Source organism: Mixophyes fleayi, chromosome 4 (assembly GCF_038048845.1).
Source record: "Mixophyes fleayi isolate aMixFle1 chromosome 4, aMixFle1.hap1, whole genome shotgun sequence".
Lineage (NCBI taxonomy): Eukaryota > Metazoa > Chordata > Amphibia > Anura > Limnodynastidae > Mixophyes > Mixophyes fleayi.
In genome coordinates, this window is record NC_134405.1 from 64807514 (window position 1) to 64816913 (window position 9400).

A 9400-nucleotide genomic window follows, 5' to 3' on the forward strand; every position below is an offset into this window, starting at 1 on the left:
CACCAGTTTTCTCCCACACTGCAAAAACATACTAGTAGGTTAATTGGCTACTATCAAATTGACCCTAGTCTGTCTGTCTGTGTATATGTTAGGGAATTTAGACTAAGCTCCCAATGCGGTAGGAACTGATATGAGTTTTCTGTACAACGCTGCGGAATTAGTGGCGTTATATAAATAGCTGATGATGGAGGGACCAGAGAGTGGCTCTTGGTGCTGGCAGATTCATCTGCTTGTAGCTCGATCTTGGAGCCTAGTATGACCCACAGCCTCAGACATTAGGAGGGCTCCCTATATATTCTACTTGGGAGGGGGGGGGTGTAAGGGTGGGCAACCTCTTACAAATATGGTAACAATAAACTCCCTCATACAGTCACCTTTTGGAAGGGGAGGATGGGGGGAGTCTTATTTAAAAAAAAAAAAAAAAAAAATTGTCAAAATACAGAGTTTGATAATCAAGCACACAGTCCCACTCTATGGAACAGAGCTCTGACATGCCAGGGTGTCTGCGGCTCTTAATGCACAAGTACATGGCATGTGTGACTTAGGTTACAAATGCTGTGCAGACATTTAAGAATAAAATAAGTCCTAAGTCTTATATTGGGTAGAGGGATGCTGTGTGGGATTATCGTTTATTACAACAGCCCGGTACCCTAGTCTTGTCACAGATTGCTCCTTTTTTTTTTAATCTTCACCTTCTACATTGTCCACTGGATCAACATCTGACCAATTTACACTAGTGGGGGGGGGGGGGGGAAACCATTCAGATGATGACTGGGATGTGACTGATCTATTTGTCCCAATGCATCCAGCCGTTCCCTCGGCACACACGAACTGGACATAGAATCTACCAGTTGGCGGCTTGGACAAGCGGCAAGATTTACAGGTAGTGTCCAACGATCTCTCCTTCATGAAAAACTACCCAGCTCTCTATTGAAGTCCTATGCACTTGATTCAGTTGTCGGGCACACCGCCCTGCCACTTATGCTTTTATCACTTTGTGACATTAAGCTGTAGCATTTGATTATTGTATTTCTACTCGTAATTTGGTACAAGGGCCACAAGCAAAAAATATGCCATAAATACATTAATGACTGATATGAACCTCTTTGGTTACTGGTTTTGTTATGGATCACTCTTTTTCAGGTTTTGCATGCATGGACCTTGCTACAAAGGATTATTAAGGTTTGGTGTGATTGAATGATGAGTGTATTTGGGTAATATGTGAATGCACTCTTAATATGACTGAGAGGCTACTTTAAAGTTCTGCATTTTCAGTTGTGTAGTCGAAACCCCTTCGCGTCTATATAATTGTATGATACGAGAAGATATGAGCAATAGGTTTTCTGCCGTGGTTGTGTAGCTCTTCCTTTTCAGTTTGCCTAGTATATTTAAGGGGCTGATTTATTAAATGGCCAAAACCCTTATTGGTGATGGGGCTTTTTCTTGCTTTGTATGGGGAGGACTATATAACAAATATCGTGGCGGTACTTGCACCACCGCAATTCCCGTTCTGCTTTTATCTCCAGGATTTTTTACTGGAGAAAGAGGCCTCTTTAAAAATAGGATTGGTCCTTAAGTGCAGTAGTTTATATAGTTTTAACATCTGTTGTAAGTCTGGTCCTGTGTTTAAATATATTTCACATCAGTTTATGGTGGTGAAACTTCAAAAATGTTGTAATTTTTTTTTTTTTTTTTTTCTTTGTATCAACTACACAAATTTTCTGCTTTTCCTACCCTGTTGTCTTACTCCTGTATACAGGGTACCTCCCATTTGCTCACTGCATACATTAACAGGTACGGAGTCCTCATCCTGGGACTGAGAGATTGGCGCTTCACTGTGACACCATAACCATGTACCACACTCCCAAGGTAGCACTGAGATGGAGGAGTAGCAGCATCACATGTAGGAAACTGCCGGCTGCTTCTTAGGTCAGCGGCTGGCACTCTGTGAGGGGTCAAATAAAACAATGACTGGCAGTCAGGTGCCCAGTGTTTTAGGAGCCCCTAACACAGACTCCTCACTCCATCCTGTACCCTTCTCTCAGACTGTCAGGAGTGATTGATGTCATCATGACCAATGTTTTTAGTGAGGAGTGATGCGGAGAGGAGCCTGACTAAAGAAAGCGCAGGTAAAAGCTAAGTAAATGGATGGAGGGGAAATAGTGATGGGAACAGCGATGGAGCTGCAAAAGCATGAAAGAGCACGGTGTAACGGTGAAGGGACAGTGATCATGATGGAACGCTGTGTAATGGTGAAGGGCGGTGATCATGATGGAACGCTGTGTAATGGTGAAGGGCGGTTATCATGATGGACCTCGGTGTAACGGTGAAGGGACAGTGATCATGATGGAACGCTGTGTAATGGTGAAGGGCGGTGATCATGATGGAGCACGGTGTAACGGTGAAGGGACAGTGATCATGATGGAGCACGGTGTAATGCTGAAGGGACAGTGATCATGATGGAGCACGGTGTAATGGTGAAGGGACAGTGATCATGATGGAACCCTGTGTAATGGTGAAGGTACAGTGATCATGAAGGAGCACGGTGTAACGGTGAAGGGACAGTGATCATGAAGGAGCACGGTGTAACGGTGAAGGGACAGTGATCATGAAGGAGCACGGTGTAACGGTGAAGGGACAGTGATCATGAAAGAGCACAGTGTAATGGTGAAAGGACAGTGATCATGATGGAGCACAGTGTAATGGTGAAGGGACAGTGATCATGATGGAACGCTGTGTAACGGTGAAGGGACAGTGATCATGAAGGAGCACGGTGTAACGGTGAAGGGACAGTGATCATGAAGGAGCACGGTGTAATGGTGAAGGGACAGTGATCATGAAAGGGCACAGTGTAATGGTGAAGGGACAGTGATCATGATGGAACCCTGTGTAATGGTAAAGGGACAGTGATCATGATGGAGCACGATGTAACGGTGAAGTTACAGTGATCATGAAGGAACACAGTGTAATGATGAAGGGACAGTGATCATGAAGGAACACGGTGTAACTGTGAAGGGACAGTGATCATGAAGGAACACAGTGTAATGATGAAGGGACAGTGATCATGAAGGAGCACGGTGTAACGGTGAAGGGACAGTGATCATGAAGGAGCATGGTGTAATGGTGAAGGGACAGTGATCATGAAAGGGCACAGTGTAATGGTGAAGGGACAGTGATCATGATGGAGCACAGTGTAATGGTGAAGGGACAGTGATCATGAAGGGGCACGGAGTAACGGTGAAGGGACAGTGATCATGAAGGGGCACGGAGTAACGGTGAAGGGACAGTGATCATGATGGAGCACGGTGTAACGGTGAAGGGACAGTGATCATGAAGGAGCACGGTGTAACGGTGAAGGGACAGTGATCATGAAGGAGCACGGTGTAATGGTGAAGGGACAGTGATCATGACGGAGCACGGTGTAATGGTGAAGGGACAGTGATCATGATGGAACCCTGTGTAATGGTGAAGGGACAGTGATCATGAAGGAGCACGGTGTAATGGTGAAGGGACAGTGATTATGATGGAAGCCTGTGTAATGGTGAAGGGACAGTGATCATGAGGGAGCACGGTGTAATGGTGAAGGGACAGTGATCATGAAGGAGCACGGTGTAATGGTGAAGGGACAGTGATCATGAAGGAGCAGGGTGTAATGGTGAAGGGACGGTGATCATGAAGGAGCAGGGTGTAATGGTGAAGGGACGGTGATCATGAAGGAGCACGGTGTAATGGTGAAGGGACGGTCATCATGAAGGAGCACGGTGTAATGGTGAAGGGACAGTGATCATGAAGGAGCACGGTGTAATGGTGAAGGGACAGTGATCATGATGGAGCACGGTGTAATGGTGAAGGGACAGTGATCATGATGGAATGCTGTGTAATGGTGAAGGGACAGTGATCATGATGGAGCACGGTGTAATGGTGAAGGGACAGTGATCATGATGGAACGCTGTGTAATGGTGAAGGGCGGTGATCATGATGGACCTCGGTGTAACGGTGAAGGGACAGTGATCATGATGGAACGCTGTGTAATGGTGAAGGGCGGTGATCATGATGGACCTCGGTGTAACGGTGAAGGGACAGTAATCATGAAGGAGCACGGTGTAATGGTGAAGGGACAGTGATCATGATGGAGCACGGTGTAACGGTGAAGGGACAGTGATCATGAAGGAGCACGGTGTAATGGTGAAGGGACAGTGATCATGATGGAACCCTGTGTAATGGTGAAGGGACAGTGATCATGAAAGGGCACAGTGTAATGGTGAAGGGACAGTGATCATGATGGAACCCTGTGTAATGGTGAAGGTACAGTGATCATGAAGGAGCACGGTGTAATGGTGAAGGGACAGTGATCATGATGGAATGCTGTGTAATGGTGAAGGGACAGTGATTGTGAAAGAGCACGGTGTAATGGTGAAGGGACAGTGATCATGAAGGAGCACGGTGTAATGGTGAAGGGACAGTGATCATGATGGAGCACGGTGTAATGGTGAAGGGACAGTGATTGTGAAAGAGCATGGTGTAATGGTGAAGGGACAGTGATCATGATGGAATGCTGTGTAATGGTGAAGGGACAGTGATCATGAAGGAGCACGGTGTAATGGTGAAGAGACAGTGATCATGATGGAACGCTGTGTAATGGTGAAGGGCGGTGATCATGATGGACCTCGGTGTAACGGTGAAGGGACAGTAATCATGAAGGAGCACGGTGTAATGGTGAAGGGACAGTGATCATGAAGGAGCACGGTGTAATGGTGAAGGGACAGTGATCATGATGGAGCACGGTGTAATGGTGAATGGACAGTGATCATGATGGAGCACGGTGTAATGGTGAAGGGACAGTGATCATGATGGAACGCTGTGTAATGGTGAAGGGCGGTGATCATGATGGACCTCGGTGTAACGGTGAAGGGACAGTAATCATGAAGGAGCACGGTGTAATGGTGAAGGGACAGTGATCATGATGGAGCACGGTGTAACGGTGAAGGGACAGTGATCATGAAGGAGCACGGTGTAATGGTGAAGGGACAGTGATCATGATGGAACCCTGTGTAATGGTGAAGGGACAGTGATCATGAAAGGGCACAGTGTAATGGTGAAGGGACAGTGATCATGATGGAACCCTGTGTAATGGTGAAGGTACAGTGATCATGAAGGAGCACGGTGTAATGGTGAAGGGACAGTGATCATGATGGAATGCTGTGTAATGGTGAAGGGACAGTGATTGTGAAAGAGCACGGTGTAATGGTGAAGGGACAGTGATCATGAAGGAGCACGGTGTAATGGTGAAGGGACAGTGATCATGATGGAGCACGGTGTAATGGTGAAGGGACAGTGATTGTGAAAGAGCATGGTGTAATGGTGAAGGGACAGTGATCATGATGGAACCCTGTGTAATGGTGAAGGGACAGTGATCATGATGGAGCACAGTGTAATGGTGAAGGGACAGTGATCATGATGGAATGCTGTGTAATGGTGAAGGGACAGTGATCATGAAGGAGCACTGTGTAATGGTGAAGGGACAGTGATCATGAAGGAGCATGGTGTAACGGTGAAGGGACAGTGATCATGATGGAATGCTGTGTAATGGTGAAGGGCGGTGATCATGATGGAGCTCGGTGTAACGGTGAAGGGACAGTGATCATGAAGGAGCACGGTGTAATGGTGAAGGGACAGTGATCATGATGGAGCACGGTGTAATGGTGAAGGGACAGTGATTGTGAAAGAGCATGGTGTAATGGTGAAGGGACAATGATCATGATGGAATGCTGTGTAATTGTGAAGGGACAGTGATCATGAAAGGGCACAGTGTAATGGTGAAGGGACAGTGATCATGATGGAGCACAGTGTAATGGTGATGGGACAGTGATCATGAAGGAGCACGGTGTAACGGTGAAGGGACAGTGATCATGAAGGAGCACGGTGTAACGGTGAAGGGACAGTGATCATGATGGAGCACGGTGTAATGGTGAAGGGACAGTGATCATGATGGAATGCTGTGTAATGGTGAAGGGACAGTGATCATGAAGGAGCACGGTGTAACGGTGAAGGGACAGTGATTGTGAAAGAGCATGGTTTAATGGTGAAGGGACAATGATCATGATGGAATGCTGTGTAATTGTGAAGGGACAGTGATCATGAAAGGGCACAGTGTAATGGTGAAGGGACAGTGATCATGATGGAGCACAGTGTAATGGTGATGGGACAGTGATCATGATGGAGCACAGTGTAAGGGGGAAGGGACAGTGATCATGAAAGAGCACAGTGTAATGGTGAAGGGACAGTGATCATGATGGAGCACAGTGTAATGGTGAAGGGACAGTGATCATGATGGAGCACGGTGTAATGGTGAAGGGCGGTGATCATGATGGAGCACAGTGTAATCGTGAAGGGACAGTGATCATGAAGGAGCACGGTGTAACGGTGAAGGAACAGTGATCATGAAAGGGCACAGTGTAATGGTGAAGGGACAGTGATCATGATGGAGCACAGTGTAATGGTGAAGGGACAGTGATCATGATGGAGCACAGTGTAATGGTGATGGGACAGTGATCATGAAGGAGCACAGTGTAATGGTGAAGGGACAGTGATCATGATGGAGCACAGTGTAATGGTGAAGGGACAGTGATCATGAAAGGGCACAGTGTAATGGTGAAGGGACAGTGATCATGATGGAGCACAGTGTAATGGTGAAGGGACAGTGATCATGATGAGCACGGTGTAATGGTGAAGGGACAGTGATCATGATGGAGCACAGTGTAATGGTGAAGGGACAGTGATCATGATGGAGCTCGGTGTAACGGTGAAGGGACAGTGATCATGAAGGAGCACGGTGTAATGGTGAAGGGACAGTGATCATGATGGAGCACGGTGTAATGGTGAAGGGCGGTGATCATGATGGAGCACGGTGTAATGGTGAAGGGACAGTGATCATGATGGAATGCTGTGTAATGGTGAAGGGACAGTGATCATGATGGAATGCTGTGTAATGGTGAAGGGACAGTGATCATGATGGAATGCTGTGTAATGGTGAAGGGACAGTGATCATGATGGAGCTCGGTGTAACGGTGAAGGGACAGTGATCATGAAGGAGCACGGTGTAACGGTGAAGGGACAGTGATCATGATGGAGCACGGTGTAATGGTGAAGGGACAGTGATCATGATGGAGCACGGTGTAATGGTGAAGGGACAGTGATCATGATGGAGCACGGTGTAATGGTGAAGGGACAGTGATCATGATGGAGCACGGTGTAATGGTGATGGGACAGTGATCATGAAGGAGCACGGTGTAACGGTGAAGGGACAGTGATCATGAAAGAGCACAGTGTAATGGTGAAGGGACAGTGATCATGATGGAGCACAGTGTAATGGTGAAGGGACAGTGATCATGATGGAACGCTGTGTAACGGTGAAGGGACAGTGATCATGAAGGAGCACGGTGTAATGGTGAAGGGACAGTGATCATGATGGAACGCTGTGTAACGGTGAAGGGACAGTGATCATGAAGGAGCGCGGTGTAACGGTGAAGGGACAGTGATCATGAAGGAGCACGGTGTAACGGTGAAGGGACAGTGATCATGAAGGAGCACGGTGTAACGGTGAAGGGACAGTGATCATGAAGGAGCACGGTGTAATGGTGAAGGGACAGTGATCATGATGGAATGCTGTGTAATCGTGAAGGGACAGTGATCATGATGGAATGCTGTGTAATCGTGAAGGGACAGTGATCATGATGGAGCACAGTGTAATGGTGATGGGACAGTGATCATGAAGGAGCACGGTGTAATGGTGAAGGGACAGTGATCATGATGGAGCACAGTGTAATGGTGATGGGACAGTGATCATGAAGGAGCACGGTGTAACGGTGAAGGGACAGTGATCATGAAAGGTCACAGTGTAATGGTGAAGGGACAGTGATCATGATGGAACCCTGTGTAATGGTAAAGGGACAGTGATCATGAAGGGTAACGGTGAAGGGACAGTGATCATGAAGGAGCATGGTGTAACGGTGAAGGGACAGTGATCATGAAGGAGCACGGTGTAATGGTGAAGGGACAGTGATCATGAAGGGGCACGGTGTAACGGTGAAGGGACAGTGATCATGATGGAGCACGGTGTAACGGTGAAGGGACAGTGATCATGAAGGAGCACGGTGTAACGGTGAAGGGACAGTGATCATGACGGAGCACGGTGTAACGGTGAAGGGACAGTGATCATGACGGAGCACGGTGTAATGGTGAAGGGACAGTGATCATGATGGAGCACGGTGTAACGGTGAAGGGACAGTGATCATGAAGGAGCACGGTGTAATGGTGAAGGGACAGTGATCATGATGGAACCCTGTGTAATGGTGAAGGGACAGTGATCATGAAGGAGCACGGTGTAATGGTGAAGGGACAGTGATCATGATGGAGCACGGTGTAATGGTGAAGGGACAGTGATCATGATGGAATGCTGTGTAATGGTGAAGGGACAGTGATCATGATGGAATGCTGTGTAATGGTGAAGGGACAGTGATCATGATGGAGCACGGTGTAATGGTGAAGGGACAGTGATCATGATGGAACGCTGTGTAATGGTGAAGGGCGGTGATCATGATGGACCTCGGTGTAACGGTGAAGGGACAGTGATCATGATGGAACGCTGTGTAATGGTGAAGGGCGGTGATCATGATGGACCTCGGTGTAACGGTGAAGGGACAGTAATCATGAAGGAGCACGGTGTAATGGTGAAGGGACAGTGATCATGATGGAGCACGGTGTAACGGTGAAGGGACAGTGATCATGAAGGAGCACGGTGTAATGGTGAAGGGACAGTGATCATGATGGAACCCTGTGTAATGGTGAAGGGACAGTGATCATGAAAGGGCACAGTGTAATGGTGAAGGGACAGTGATCATGATGGAACCCTGTGTAATGGTGAAGGTACAGTGATCATGAAGGAGCACGGTGTAATGGTGAAGGGACAGTGATCATGATGGAATGCTGTGTAATGGTGAAGGGACAGTGATTGTGAAAGAGCACGGTGTAATGGTGAAGGGACAGTGATCATGAAGGAGCACGGTGTAATGGTGAAGGGACAGTGATCATGATGGAGCACGGTGTAATGGTGAAGGGACAGTGATTGTGAAAGAGCATGGTGTAATGGTGAAGGGACAGTGATCATGATGGAATGCTGTGTAATGGTGAAGGGACAGTGATCATGAAGGAGCACGGTGTAATGGTGAAGGGACAGTGATCATGATGGAACCCTGTGTAATGGTGAAGGGACAGTGATCATGATGGAGCACGGTGTAATGGTGAAGGGACAGTGATCATGATGGAACGCTGTGTAATGGTGAAGGGCGGTGATCATGATGGACCTCGGTGTAACGGTGAAGGGACAGTGATCATGATGGAA